The sequence below is a fragment of the Halictus rubicundus genome, unplaced genomic scaffold (genome assembly GCF_050948215.1).
Source record: "Halictus rubicundus isolate RS-2024b unplaced genomic scaffold, iyHalRubi1_principal scaffold0028, whole genome shotgun sequence".
Lineage (NCBI taxonomy): Eukaryota > Metazoa > Arthropoda > Insecta > Hymenoptera > Halictidae > Halictus > Halictus rubicundus.
In genome coordinates, this window is record NW_027488569.1 from 466,629 (window position 1) to 481,226 (window position 14,598).

The window sequence follows — 14,598 nt, forward strand, 5'->3', positions numbered from 1 at the left end:
TTCAACGGAAAAATTGTGATTTCATTAGTTTCTTTTTGCAGAAATCGATTTTTTCAAAAATCCTGAGGTGACAGACAAATTTTGTGATCGGATTTGATGTCAGCGTGATAAAATCTACGAGAAAAGATGTACAGAATGTCAAGAAAAATCTAACCGTGAATGGCATTGGATAAATCACAATTTTGTTTAAATATTCCAAGTTTATTTTCAAAGTTAAAACATGTTTGTACCATAGTCTCTCTATTTTTCCCTTCTTTTGCAATATTTTAACTTCTAAAAAAAAATCATAGCTCTATCGACGCGCTCACTAAGACGACGCGGCTAACTTCTCGGTTTTATATATTGTAAACAAATATAAAACTTTGGAAAATGCTATAAACTTTTATATATATATTTATGATATTATTCAAGTTTATTTTACGTTTAGTCTTTAGTTGTAAATTTGTATTTGTTTGTTTTTAACTTCAGATTTGACATCTAAAGTAAAAAAATATGACAAAGGGCCTAGCCGATTAAGATGGTCAAAACTGCCCTTAGACGTTTTTCAATAATTAATGAACCATTCGAAAGCTGACCAAGAAAAACCCCTCTGAGCCAAATTTCAACCCCCTATCTTGCTCGTGAGGGTAGTTACAGGGTAAATTAGATTTTGAGCTTTTCCGTGCATTTTCCGCACTCTGATGCTTCCCAAAATTCTGAAAAAAATGTGACATATTTTGGACCCTAAGGCGGATTTTTGAGAATTTTTTCCGATTTTTTGGATGCAAACTGTGGTCGTAAAAAATGAAAAACCTCAAAAAAATCGGAAAAATGCAGGTTTCTCAAAAATATGAAAACATGCTATTGAGCTGTTTAGTGCCCCAATAAAGTACCATAACAGGCAGTGTCCTCAATTTTTTTAGATTTTTTCTTGTGGGCACTTTTTGTCCAGACAAGAAAAACCGAATTTTTTCGACGTTTCTGCTATTAGGAGGAAAGTTACACTTGTTGATTTTATCGCAAGTATATATTAAGTCATTTTTAACGTTATTACATTGAAACAAGTAAGTGTTTGACCTCAGAAATATGTTTTAAGAGAAAAATAAATTCTATTTCGTGCGATATATACCAGAATGTTCGCAACGTTTACAACGTCGCCGGTTGGCCGAGCAGTCAAGGTGTCGGACTACGGAGCGGAAACGCTGGGTTTCGAATCCCGTCGAGGGTAAAGTTTTTTTTCCATACATCATCTTTATTTTTTCAATTTCTTATATAGTTTATTCATGTGATTTTTAAAATATTTTTTAAATGTTTTTAAAAAATATTGAGGTAACATTTTTAACTAACTTTTATTTATATTACTCCGATTTGACTTCGAATTTAATGATATTATTTTCTTGGATTAGGCAATAAATTAATATTTATATTATTGTGTTCGTCCACGATTTCCGCCAGATTAGAAATTGCTTGCGAAAATTGGTAAGATTCCGTGAAAAGAATTTTTAAATCTACTTCTGTCATTTCCGGAAAATCCAGAGTATCTACCGAGGATACTGTTTGAAATGGAGTCGTTTTGCAGTTCCAATTATATCCAATTTTTGGAAAGGTTTCGTTGTCTACTTGTTTGTGTAGAAGCTGGTACTTTTGACCTTGTATACTATACATTGCCTCTACAACCCAATGAATTTTCGTGACTTTTCAGGAATAATTCGACTCTTTCGTAGAAAGTTGAGAACGATTACCTTTTAAAGCAGGCATGAGAACTCTGAAACCAAGACCTGTTAAATGAGATGTAACATCTCGAAAACCTCTGTCGACAATACAAAAGTCTCCCCTCTTCATGATGGTTTTCAATCAAGTAACTATAAACGGAAATACATCCTCATGTACGTTACAATAAAGAGGAATGGCTAAGGCTTATTTGTACCTGATACCTCACTTTAAAAATAGTGGTAGTATGTAGCCCTTTTCTTTCAATTTGACAAAAACCAATACTTTGCTGCGCGTTATTTATTCAGAATTCTTCTCATTTCCTCCCTAATTTATGAAGACGCAAGGCTTAGAAACCAGATTAATGAATTTTAATATTAAGAATGTTAGAGAGGACCGTAATGAAGATCATATACAATTAGAGAATCGAGGAAGTGATAGATACTCTAAAACTATATTTACATATATTTTACTCAAAAATGTTTCTTAAATATTTTTAAAACATTAAAAAAATATTTTAAAAATCACATGAATAAACCATGTAATAAAAAATTGAAAAAATAAAGATGATGTATGGAAAAAAAACTTTACCCTTGACGGGATTGGAACCCAGCGTTTCCGCTCCGTAGTCCGACACCTTGACTGCTCGGCCAACCGGCGACGTTGTAAACGTTGCGAACATTCTGGTATATATCGCACGAAATAGAATTTATTTTTCTCTTAAAACATATTTCTGAGGTCAAACACTTACTTGTTTCAATGTAATAACGTTAAAAATGACTTAATATATACTTGCGATAAAATCAACAAGTGTAACTTTCCTCCTAATAGCAGAAACGTCGAAAAAATTCGGTTTTTCTTGTCTGGACAAAAAGTGCCCACAAGAAAAAATCTAAAAAAATTGAGGACACTGCCTGTTATGGTACTTTATTGGGGCACTAAACAGCTCAATAGCATGTTTTCATATTTTTGAGAAACCTGCATTTTTCCGATTTTTTTGAGGTTTTTCATTTTTTACGACCACAGTTTGCATCCAAAAAATCGGAAAAAATTCTCAAAAATCCGCCTTAGGGTCCAAAATATGTCACATTTTTTTCAGAATTTTGGGAAGCATCAGAGTGCGGAAAATGCACGGAAAAGCTCAAAATCTAATTTACCCTGTAACTACCCTCACGAGCAAGATAGGGGGTTGAAATTTGGCTCAGAGGGGTTTTTCTTGGTCAGCTTTCGAATGGTTCATTAATTATTGAAAAACGTCTAAGGGCAGTTTTGACCATCTTATTCGGCTAGGCCCTTTACGGGTTTGATGACATGGCAACAGTGAGGCGAAGATGATATGTGGCAACCATGTCTAGTCGCTAGCTTTCTCTCTCAATTTTCGTTTCTCTTTTCCACTACTACTCAAGTCGGCATTTCATATATTCTTTTTACCGATATGTCGTAGACGCGACGTAGTTCCACAAAAAAATTTTAACCATTCCACAATCAGTTTTCCCTACTGACCGTTCGAGGACCGTTCGAGGATTGGCGTGACAGTCAAGGCCAAATGCCTGCCGGCCCCCTTAATCGAAACAGTCCAATGCTGTATCTTAATCTAAACAGTCGAAGAGTATCGGTCCTCGACGGCGCCCAAATCACTCGACAGGGTGTCGTTTTCGTCTCGACGTTTCGACACGATCCCCATGCCGGACATCCGACACCACAATATTAATAAAAAAATCGATATTACATTTGTACAAAGAAAATCATGTATCACCAGAAATTAAAAAATTCGTTGCAGAGAAGTAAATTAAATAGATTAAATACTTTCCTTACTTCCTGTGTAAATGAAAATATAATTATGGAAAATAGATGTAACGAGTCCGTTTCCCGGCGGATCTCGTAACAACGGATTCCTCGCGGCCGGATTTGGCTCGCCGTGCCAGGGTTCACGCAGGATAACGCGAGGGTTACGGCGGGACGCGGACGGTCGGGCACGGGTGATTAACGACACGAGTATTCCAAATGTTCGTCACTGTCCCGGCTTCGCGTTTCGGTGGTCGGCGGTCGCGATTCGGGTCTCGATCGCTCGGCGTTCGGGTCGGCCCTCCAGGTGGTCCAATACGCAGCGGCGTATTCAGGATTCGCGGGTCGCGGAAAAATCGGCACACTCGCGATTACAATTTTGCGGGTATAAATACACTCTCGCGAGTCGTATTCAGCGGGCGGCTTCCCGGCGTCGCAAGAGACGATTCCGGTCGGGATCGGGCGGTCGGTATCGGCGGCTAGAGATCGGATCGGGAAAGTACGTCTGATCGTTATCGCGGCGGAAAACCAAAGAGACCGTTTTCCGGTTCGTCTCTCTCGTCTTGCCGGGCGAGGGGTGCGGTGCGGTGCGGTTCGCGGCCGGGTTTTCCGGCGTCGTCCGGTATCCGGCGCGGCGGTACTTCGTCATGGCGGGTTCCGGTTCCCGCCAAGATCGGTTTGGGGGTGCGGCGATCGCAGGGGCGCTCGCGGGTGCCGGCGGATCTCGGCATCCGTCGGCCGTGTTCGGCTCGGAACAGGCCTGGCGCAGCCAGGTCTGTTACATAGATACCTAATTTAAATAACATTACAGCTATACACGACGTACAGAGTGTGCCAGCGACAATGACAGCAATACGTCAAGTAATCACGAGATGTGAAGTGTTTCATGATTTGTAAGCAACTTGAAACGTTCAAGTATTTCATTATTTTTATTTAGTAGGCAAATTTTGCGCCTGGATTTGAAATCAGCGTGATAAAATGTACGGGAAATGATGTATAACATGTCCAGAGAAAAATCTAATCGTGCATCGTATTGGATAAATCACAATTATGTTGAAATATTCAAAGCTTAACATAGATTTCCAAAGTTAAAAAACGTTTGTACCATAATCCCTCTATTTTAAAACAAAATCATCGCTCTACCGCATTTCTATGAAAAGTTCTTTGATTTTTATACAAACTTCGTCACTTTGTCCGTTGGCCCACTGTGCGCAGCCGCGCGCCGCTTCGCGCCAACCAACGCGCAGTGGCGGTATCGTTTAACGTGCCCCGTGAAACAAAAATACACGAATATTAAAAAATACATTTCATTTACTACACGTGTACACGTGTTTTTAGATTTTAGATATACGTGCAATGGGGATCTCTGCCCCTGGTCGTCACGTTCTTTCTTTCAAACGTTGCTCTCGCGTCGCGATTTGCTTTTGTCATGGAGTCGCGCTTGGCATTTGTTTCCTTGTTGCGTTGAGCCGCTTCGTCGAGAACGTCGAATCAGTTTCTAGCAAGCATTCGCGCGTATAGTATCGAAAAGCTTGTTAGAGTTTTCACGGTACAAATAGTAAACTTACGTAATATCGTACGTTGTATTAGGATAGTAAGTACAGTGTAGGATAGTTAGGATACTATATTGTTCTGTGATATAGTGTATTATTACTAGTGTTATTACTATACTTAGTACACTTAGTAATTAATCATGACTGCAAGTGGAACAAGTGTGTTCGATATAGGAGGCAGCTCATTCACGAGTGAAGAAGAAGCGGCGCAAGATACTACCGTATATTGCCTGCAAGATGCAGTGGAACCAGCGCGACTGCACGCTGCAATTTATGCATCGCTGAGCACGAAATTAAAGGCCAATGGTCTTCCACCTCCAATTTCGTTGCGCACCTGAAAAGGAAGCACCCTGAGGAATATATGGAATATACAGAGGAGGTGGCAAGAATCAAACGGAGAAATAATGACACCAATGCTGCAAGGATTCAAGAAAGATTTGAAATGGACGTGGCGCGGCTCGTCATCGATGCGATGATTCCCCTCCGAGTCGTTGAGAATGTGCATTTTAGGCGGATATTCGAAAATCTCAACGTGACTAATAAAGTCAAAAATATCAGTCGACGGACAGCAGGTCGCCGCATCGATAGACTATATGTACTAGCAACGGACAGAGTAAAAGCAGATCTATCAGCTATACAATTCATATGCACAACTGCGGATATTTGGAGTAGCAGACACCGTAGTTTTCTGGGCGTAACTGCCCATTGGATCACCGAAAGCTATGAGAGAAGATCTGCAGCTTTAGGCTGTCGGCAATTCTGCGGGATTCATTCCTATGATAGATTGAAAAGCTTGCTGCATGATGTACATTGCGAGTATAATCTGGACGCAGAAAAAATTGTCGCAACTGTCACCGACAACGCCAGCAATTTTGTTAAAGCCTTTGCCACATTTGGTATACAACTAAATTGTATTGCGTCAGAGGACAATGATACTCTTTTTCACGGTGAAGCCGAAGAAGAAGAAGACACAGAAATAGAAATAGAAGATGAAGAAGAAGATGAGGAAGAAGAAGAAGAAGTAGAAGAAGAGGTAGAAGAAGAACAAGAAGTAATTCTTGAAAATGTACTACCTCGGCACATTCGGTGTACTGTGCATACGTTGCACTTGTGCGTCACAAACGACCTGGCGCAAACAATAAAAAGTACCGAACAAGTGGCACTATTGCACACAGAGATCATGCAAAAGTGCAATCTCTTATGGAAAAGTTGCAATCGACCGAAGTCGTCAGAAATATTTAAGAATGTAACGGGCCACATGCTGAAAAGGCCGGGGGACACCCGATGGAACTCCCTGTACGATGCTCTACAACAGATTGTAGAGTTAAAGCCAAAAATGGTCGAAATTGGCAAAGCTTTAGGGATAAAAAAAAATATTAACAGAAACTGATATGGTATACATCGAAGAGCATTTGAAATGCACTGCACATATTGCACAAGCAATTGACATATTGCAAGGTGATACAAATATATTCTATGGAACGCTTCTGCCTTGCTTATTCTCCTTGCGAAAGAAACTACGCACCTTAGATTCCAACGAATGGAGATTTAGCAAGGTAATTAGTGCATCACTACTAAGGAGTGTGGAAAAACGATGCAGCAATAGCCGCTATGAGTCACCCCAACTTCAAGAATCAGTGGTGTTCATGTGTAGACCGTACCCAAGCAGAATGGATAACAAAGTTAGCGAAGAATGCAATCATAGAAGAAATGCGGAACGAAAATGTACAAATTGCAACAGATGTAAATTCATCAGAATCGCCGGATGATTTTTTTGATTTTGGGTACAGCACTGACGCAGGACAAGAAGTCATGGATTATAATGTGAAAGCTGCTTTAGAGGTTGGTTAATTTGCTACACCTTAATATATTAATGGTTTCAAGCAGAGTTGAGCAAAATAATTATTTAAATAATAATTTCAAATTACGAATAAAAAATTCAAAAGTTTTTATTCGTTATTCGAAGGTTCGAATAAAAAAGTATCTTTATTCGACAAGTATCGAATAAATAATTTTATTCGACAAGAACTTATTCGATGAATAAAGATAATTTCTTTATTTGTTCAGGATCCAAGCTGTGGAATTCGGTGCCTATTGTCGAACTGGCGACCGCTTTTTCATACGGTTTTGTCGCGTATGTCAACACGCGGCAAGAGCGCGTGTCGCCGTTGCTCGACGCCGCGTAGCAACCGTTTCAATTCTCATTGGACGAATTTCACAGCTTGAATCCTTCAAATTGAGACAAACAAGGATCGTCCGATGTGCGAGCTCCAATCACGGTGCTCCACATTCGACGGTCTTTGTTATTTAAGGCACCTGCGTATGCCTTCTCGCTCTCTTAACGTTCTGAACGCTCATCAATCGCAAGGTATCGCTCTAGCACGTTTGCTCGTCTGTCCGCTCTCGTCTCGATAAGTAGAGATTCTCATCTCTCGCGCTCTGAGATTCTCGCGATTTCGCATCATTCGGGAGCAGTATTCTCGCGATCTCCCGCGCCGCGTTACGTGCACTCTGTTTCGCGACAAGATATCCGGCGTCCGCGTAGAAGATCTCCGTCTCGCGGTGGCACGCTTTTCGTGCCGCTCAAGATTTCCTCTTCGCGATCCGACGGCAGAAGTTTGCACGCGCAAGATCTCCGTACGTTCGCCGGCTCGCGATTCTCGTGCGCGCGTTCTCTCTCGCGCCCTCGAGTGCCTCGCACCTCGTGCGCCGTGCAACCGAATAAAATAAAGTGCATTTTCCCGAAGGACAAGGGTTTAATTCTCCCGTCTCTCCTTGCCTCCTCGCGCGCTCATTTCTGAGTGGTCCCGGCCCCCCGGCGACTCCGACCTTCGGTCGACGCCAAACATTTTGGTCCTTCGAGCCGGATCGTGAAGCGCAGGCAAGTGCGGGAGTGTAAAACCTCGCCGATCGTGGCAGAAACGGTCGAAACCCAGCTGTTGATGCAGCAAGCGATAGGACGTTCCCTTCAACATTTAAAAAAACTGGGGACGAGCAACTGGACCAAATCCGTCTTGAGGACCCGGATTGTCCACCTTCAAGATCTGTGGAGGAAGTTCGAGCACGGGTACGCGCGACTCCTCTCTATCATCCCGGCGGAGGAACGAGCGAAGAACCCCTACTTCAAGGAGGACTCTTTCGCCCACACGGAGGAAGTCTACCTCAACTCTCTCTCGTTCATGACGACACAGCTGGACGCCCTGAACAGCGATACCGTGAGTCCGTCAAATTCACCGAGCGACGGACAAGCGTGTCCGTCGGTTCCCGATATACAGCTACCCCGAATAAATGTACCGCAGTTCGATGGCAAATACGAAGATTGGGAAGCGTTCCGCGACAAATTTTCCGCGCTTATTATTCAAAACCCTAAGTTGCATGACGTAACCCGACTGCATTATTTGGTTTCCGCGTTAACGGGTCGCGCTCTCGACTGCATCGGAAACCTTTCGGTAACCGCGGATAATTTCCAAATTGCGTGGAAGACGCTCTCGGCGCGGTACGATAATCCGCGGCGGATAATCACCGCTCATCTCTCGTCGCTGCAGAACCTTCCCGCGCTCTCTCGCGAATCGGCAGCAGACCTCCAGACTCTCTGCGATCGGGTCTGTTTTATTGTCGACTCTTTAAAAAGGCTCGGGCGGAAGCCAGAAGAATTGTGGAACGACATTCTCGTCCATCAGGTGTCCCAAAAGCTGGACACTCCGACGCGGAAGGCGTGGAAATTGAAAATCGGCGACGACGTGACTCCGCCCTCGTTCGACACCTTCATGTCATTTATCGGTTCTCGCTCTCGCGGTTTAGAAGAGTTCGCGATTTCTTCCAATTCCACGCCCGCCGCGCGTCCCGACGCATCATCTCGCCTCGCGTCTAGTTCCTCGCGAGTCCATTCTGCGACCGCTTCCAAGCCCTCCACGAATTCGCGTACTCCGTGCCCAGTTTGTCGAGCATCACATAATTTCAGTGCTTGCCCCACCTTCCTGGCACGAAACTCCAGCGGCCGTCGTGAGCTCGCTCAACGCTTTTCACGTTGTTTTAACTGTTTGAGCAGCAGTCATTCCCTCCGAGAATGTAACAGCAAAAATACGTGTCGCGTGTGCAACAAGCGGCACCACTCGCTCTTGCACGAAGACGCGCCTCCTCCAGCTCCGCCAAATTCGGAGCCCTCTACTCCACCAGTGCCGTCCTCCGAGGTCAATTCGCACCTCGCCTCCACCCTCGCGGCTCCGCGCTCCGGAATTCTACTGGCCACCGCGTGGGTGCAACTCCGTGTCCCGTCAGGCCGCTGCGTCACTGTCCGAGCCCTGATTGACCAAGGTTCCGAGACCAGCTTCGTCACCGAGGCCATGGTGCACCCCTTGCGTGCAAAACGAACCCGCGTTGCGACATCCATATCCGCCGTCGGCGGAGTCCACGCCGGCACCGTGCGCCACGCCGTGCGCCTCCACGTTGCTCCTCGCGATTCCGCGTCTCCTTCGATCGTGACCACAGCTCTCGTCCTGACGTCTCTCTCGACATACATGCCGAAGCGCATTCACAATGTTCGATCCCTCGAGCATTTATCAGATTTGAATTGGGCCGATGCTGATCCCTCGAGCTCGGCCGCGATTCATCTCATTCTCGGCGCAGACATTTACCCCAGTATAATCCTGGACGGTCTGCGCAAAGGGTCAAGCGGGCAACCCATTGCCCAGAAAACCATTTTCGGTTGGGTCATCTCTGGCCCTATCACGTCTCACTCGCGCGATCTCTCCGTCGCACGCGGATCGAGCCCACAACCTCGCTCGGGCTCCAGCATCTCGATGCATCACTGCATCCACCAGGACACTCTGTCGAACGAGCTGCGCCGATTTTGGGAGATTGAGGAAATTCCTTCGACCTCCCCCCTCACCCAAGAGGAAGAACAGTGCGAGCGGCACTTCCAAACGCACACATCGCGAGCCCCCGACGGGCAACACATAGTCCGTCTTCCGTTCCGTACCGGTCCTCCGATTGAAGTCGGTCACTCTCGGTCTGCCGCAGAAAAGGTTCTGCAATCCATATCTCGTAAACTTCTCCTACAACCATCTCTGACCGAGGAGTATGAGGAGTTTCTCCGAGAATACGAGGCTCTCGGACACATGCGTCGCGTTCCCATTTCGCCTTCGACCTCTCAGTGCGTGTACATTCCGCACCATCCCGTGTTACGTGCCGACAGTGTCACGACTCACCTTCGCGTTGTCTTTAACGCATCCAGTGTATCGTCGAACGGATCCACGCTGAATGACCACCTGCTCCCAGGCCCAAAGCTTCAGCTCGATCTTTCTACCGTAATTCTTCGGTGGAGAACCTTTCGTTTCGTCTACACGGCGGACATTGCAAAAATGTACCGCCAGATTCTGGTCGACGAACGCGATGTCGATTATCAGAGAATCCTCTGGAGGCCCATTTCCTCCAAGGATACGCAGGCTTTCCAATTGCTGACCGTCACGTATGGCATGACCTGTGCTCCATTCCTGGCTCTCCGGATTCTGCAACAACTCATCGAAGATGACGGGGGCCAGTTCCCGCTCGCGGTACCGGTTCTTCGCTCACACATTTACGTCGACGATGTCCTCTTCGGCGGCAACGACCTTTTAGCTATTCGCCATTCCCGGGATCAATTAATCCAGCTTCTCCAACGTGGTCACATGAAGCTACGTAAGTGGGCGAGCAATTCGGTCGATTTTCTTGCCGATATTGATCCGGAAGACCACGGTTTGGCATGTTCCAAAAACCTCGCTCCCGACGATCGAGTCAAAATCCTCGGGATAAGTTGCAACCCCTCTCGCGACTCCTTTCAATTCAAGGTTAGTTTAGCCGAGCCGCTACCGTCCACCAAACGAGCCATTCTTTCGACTATCGCGAAGCTATACGATCCTTTGGGATGGGTCACTCCCGCGATAATCAGCGCCAAGATTTTTATACAAGGATTGTGGCGCCTCCGCATCGGTTGGGACGACCAAATCCCGCCGCAGTCTCTCGAGCAGTGGAAATCTATTCATTCTCGCCTTCCAGTCCTGAACGGTCTTCAGATTTCCCGATGGATCGGATCCATTTCAGAGGCATCGCGGATTGAACTTCACGGCTTCGCGGATGCGTCGACAGTCCCATACGCCGCTGTTGTTTTCGCCCGTTGTATCTCCTCTAGCGGAACTATTACCGTCTCTCTACTCGCGGGCAAGTCCAAGGTCGCCCCCTTGACTCCATTGACCATTCCCCGCCTTGAGTTGCAAGCCGCAGTCCTTTTAGCACGTTTAATGAATTTCGTTTCGTCCGCCCTTGACCTTCGCGACGCTCCGTGCTATTGTTGGACCGATTCTACCGTGGCACTCGCCTGGTTGCAGTCTCATCCGTCAAAATGGAAGACGTTCGTCGCTAATCGCGTCGCTGACGTACAAACTCGTCTTCCCCACGCTATTTGGCGGCACGTTCCTACCGCGGACAATCCCGCTGACTGTGCGTCGCGCGGACTTCTCTCCGACGAACTGCTCCGTTATCACCTCTGGTGGAAGGGCCCCGCCTGGCTTCCTTACGATCTCTCGGAATGGCCAACTCAACCGCGACACTTCACTCTGGAGGACTCGTGCGAGTCAAAGGTCGTGCATCACAGCGTGGTCCCCGCTCCCGCGTGGGATTTAGACTCTCGATTCTCGAGCTGGCCCAAATTAATAAGAGTCACGGCCTATATACAACGGTTCGTCCGAAACTCTCGCAGCTGTCGCTCCGACAATCGCAAACGACATCCAGGACGCGCCCTCTCAGCGAGCGAGTGCACCGCGGCCAAACTCTTCTGGTTGCGACGCATCCAAGAGAGCCAGTTCGCTAAAGCCATTTCCTCGCTTTCTAATGGTGAACCGCTACCGCCAAAGGACCCGGTCGAGTCGCTACACCCGTTCCTCGACGAGACCGGGCTTCTTCGCGTGGGAGGTCGTCTGCGAAATTCCCCCCTTCCGCATCAATCAAAGCACCCCATTTTATTGTCGCCACACCCGTTGGTGCGCCTCATTATCGAGCAAGCGCACGCCCGCGCCCTGCATGCCGGCGTGCAACTCACCTTACACATTCTTCGGCAAGAATACTGGCTTCTCCGGGGAAGGAGTCAGGTAAAAGCCGTGATTCACGCATGTGTCCGATGCGTCCGAGAACGAGCTGCGATACCGATTCAGATCATGGGAGATCTCCCGGCAGCGAGGGTGTCCCCTGCGAAAAAACCCTTTTCGCATTGCGGTTTGGACTACGCTGGTCCTATTCAAATCCGCGCCTCCGCTGGCCGCGGTATCACATCCCGGAAAGCATACATCGCGCTCTTCGTGTGCATGTCCACCAAGGCAGTGCATCTGGAGCTAGTCGCGGACTACTCCACCTCTGCGTTTTTAAACGATTACACTCGCTTCTGTTCCCGTCGAGGTCTCCCAGAGCGTATGTATTCCGACAACGGAACAACCTTCGTCGGAGCAAATCGGGAGTTGGTTTCGGCCTACCGCGCTGCGCTTCGCGACCCCGATTTTCAAAATCGTACCGCCAGCGATGGAGTCGCTTGGCATTTCATCCCCCCCTCGGCGCCGCATTTCGGCGGATTATGGGAGGCCGGGGTAAAAAGCGTCAAACACCATCTTCGTCGCGTTCTCGGCGATCGGACGCTGACTTTCGAGGAGTTCACAACGCTCCTCTGCGCGATCGAGGCGTGTCTTAATTCGCGACCCATCGTCCCTCTTTCGGATACTCTCGACGACTACGAGCCGCTTACGCCGGGTCATTTTTTAATAGGGTCTGCGCTCACGACCCCTCCACAACCTTCTCTGCTCGACCTCGCGGAAAACCGTCTCTCGCGATGGCAACTCGTCCGCCACACTACCGAACGATTCTGGAAGTTGTGGCAAAATGACTACCTCAACACGCTCCAACAGCGCGGTAAGTGGCGTCGCCCGCGCCCCTCATTATCGATAGGACAGCTGGTCCTCTTACGCAATCCGACTCTCCCTCCGTGTAAGTGGGAGCTCGGCCGAATCGTGCAATTGCACCCTGGCGACGACGACCACACCCGCGTAGTGACAATAAAAACCGCCACTGCGTGTTTTAAACGCCCAATCGTCAAGTTGGTTCCTCTGCCCGTCGCGTGCAAATCCGAGGCATAGACGAAACGTGTTCCGATAGTCGTCCTGCGTCTGCGTCCCGTGTACCGTTGCTCTCGCGCGGTAAATTCAACGTCGCGCCTTCATTCTGGCAAGGCGGGCGGTTTTCACGTTACTCTTGCGTTTTGTAATTTAAATTGTTTGCGTATCTCGAATTCTGTTTACCGACTCTCACGGCGGGCGGTCTGCCGTTTGCGCAGCTCGGGGATTGGCGTCGCGGGTATTGTAACACGCAGTCCCCTTATCGTTTAAGTTCCGTCGGAACGCTACCGCCCCCGCTATTCTATGTATCAGCGTGCGATCCCGTTACGTTTCGAAACTAGTGTTTCGAGGCGGGCGGTATGTTCAGGATCCAAGCTGTGGAATTCGGTGCCTATTGTCGAACTGGCGACCGCTTTTTCATACGGTTTTGTCGCGTATGTCAACACGCGGCAAGAGCGCGTGTCGCCGTTGCTCGACGCCGCGTAGCAACCGTTTCAATTCTCATTGGACGAATTTCACAGCTTGAATCCTTCAAATTGAGACAAACAAGGATCGTCCGATGTGCGAGCTCCAATCACGGTGCTCCACATTCGACGGTCTTTGTTATTTAAGGCACCTGCGTATGCCTTCTCGCTCTCTTAACGTTCTGAACGCTCATCAATCGCAAGGTATCGCTCTAGCACGTTTGCTCGTCTGTCCGATCTCGTCTCGATAAGTAGAGATTCTCATCTCTCGCGCTCTGAGATTCTCGCGATTTCGCATCATTCGGGAGCAGTATTCTCGCGATCTCCCGCGCCGCGTTACGTGCACTCTGTTTCGCGACAAGATATCCGGCGTCCGCGTAGAAGATCTCCGTCTCGCGGTGGCACGCTTTTCGTGCCGCTCAAGATTTCCTCTTCGCGATCCGACGGCAGAAGTTTGCACGCGCAAGATCTCCGTACGTTCGCCGGCTCGCGATTCTCGTGCGCGCGTTCTCTCTCGTGCCCTCGAGTGCCTCGCACCTCGTGCGCCGTGCAACCGAAGAAAATAAAGTGCATTTTCCCGAAGGACAAGGGTTTAATTCTCCCGTCTCTCCTTGCCTCCTCGCGCGCTCATTTCTGAGTGGTCCCGGCCCCCCGGCGACTCCGACCTTCGGTCGACGCCAAACATTATTCGAAGCAGATTTATTCGAACTTCGAATAATTTTATCATCTTTTATTCGAACCTTTGAATAACGAATAAAGATAAAGTACCCTTTATTCAAATCGTTATTTATATAATTTTTTATCTAAATAATGGCCAACGCTGGTTTGAAGGCATAAAGATACCGATGGATAATGTGAAACTCTAATTTTTTATTTTTTATTTTTGTTTCAGTTGCTGCAATTCTTCGAAGATTTACGCAGAGATATGACAATTTTAGATAAGTATGTACATGTAAAGAAAATCATCTTCAAGGG